Genomic DNA, 1,961 nt, shown 5'->3' on the forward strand with positions numbered 1-1,961 from the left:
TATACAGAGTTAGCATAATTGTTAATATCATTCCTCTACGTGGCTTTTTTTTTCTAAGAATAGCCTGCATTTTGTTGATCAAAGAATGTACACAGGATGTTTTAAGTTTTTAGTGATAATATTTTAACCGCAACACAGTAAATATATAAATCCATAGAGAAGTTCCTCTTTTGAAATGAATCATTATTTATTTTTTTACCTGTAAACATAGTTATCTTTTCCTTAGTAAATCTTTGACTTTCTTCCCTATGATAAATTCTATGACTTTGTATACAGATATTCTTGAGAGCGTTTCGGAGAGAATCTAAGTCTAAACTAATTACGACTGATGTTCGCGTCTTTTTTCCATATGAATGGCTTCACAGGTTATCAAAACATGGTTTCGGAAATGTGATTAGTTTACAAAGATTAACAAATTTACCGTCAATGCGGTATCTTTATTGGGCTGACGATCAAACAAACCGATTAGGCTCTTGATTAGATTTATTTTTTGGGATAAAATCTGAGTTCGTTCAGATTAAGTTTGTAATATATAAACGAAAACATTTAATTTCAAATAGATATTCTGTAATCTTATTGCAAACTTGCCCATTCAATTCCAACAACAATATCAAATGGACACTCTTGCTGCAGCCATCAAACTTCGCTCTCTTTTGAAAAGCCACGACTTTTCTGTCCAACAACTCAGAAAAATAGGTAAGACCTTGACTTTTTCAACCACAAACATTTAGATAGGTTATCTATCAATCCAACCGTGTTCGATAAAAGAAATTTTAGGTGTTTCCATTACTAATATACAATTCTTAATTCCAGAGTCCTATTTAGAAGAGCTAAATAACAAGATATCCTCAAGAACGGACACCAGGTTTATTAGTGGTGGATACCAAATTATTTTGCGAAAGTGTGTTATTGAAGGTTTTCGTAGTCTGGTTCAATCCTTCCGTGATAAGAGGTGGAATGAAATACAAGATTGTGTAAATGGTATCATTTCGGATCTATCGGGAGAAGACAGTCGGCGAACAAATGATGATGGGAACAACTTAATTACAGAAGAATTTGATCTAACCATACAAAGTTTCAGTATGGAATTCTGTGAGCTTCACAGAGGGTGTTGAACTCGAATATTTTGTTACTGTTAGGTTTTACTGTTATGTTTTAGTTTTACTGATGAAATAAAATACCGTTACTGTAAACTTATCGCTTTATATATTGGATATTAAAAGTTTGAGGCCCTTGCTTTATTTGACCGCGAAATTCCCAGCTGCGATGGCCGATTGGTTAAGGCGTTAGACTCGAAATCCAATGAGATATTCCCGCGCAGGTTCAAATCCTGCTCGTAGCGGTATTTTTCGTAAATACATATCACTATATTTTATATACTGATTGCAAATTGATGTATATCATCGACGATATCTAAGGGAAATGGCCTGAATAAATCTGTCATAATGGAATATCCAAGTGCTGAACTTGTAGTTGAATTTCAACAAGACACTTCTGCACGTGTTCTAGTTTTTCTCATCGCTTTATATATCGCATATGAAAAGTATGAGGCCCTTGCTTTATTGGACCGAAAAAGTCCCAGCTGCGATGGCCGAGTGGTTAAGGCGTTGGACTCGAAATCCAATGGGATATTCCCGCGCAGGTTCAAATCCTGCTCGTAGCGGTATTTTTCATGAATACATATCACTATATTTTGTATACTGATTGCAAATTGATCTATATCATCGACGATATCTAAGGGAAGTGGCCTGAATAAATCTGACATATTGGAATACCCAAGTGCTGAACTTGTAGTTGAATTTCAACAAGACACTTCTGCACGTGTTCTAGTTTGTCTCCTAGTCTGGTTTCTCAGATTAAAGAGTTGGAGTCATTACTAATTTTAGCCGAAAAAGACCGAGCCAAGATAGACCAGTGGTTAAGCCGTAACCCAATTGGATAATCCGAACGAAGGTTTGATC

The sequence above is a fragment of the Lottia gigantea genome (assembly GCF_000327385.1).
Source record: "Lottia gigantea unplaced genomic scaffold LOTGIsca_31, whole genome shotgun sequence".
NCBI classification, from domain to species: Eukaryota; Metazoa; Mollusca; class Gastropoda; family Lottiidae; genus Lottia; species Lottia gigantea.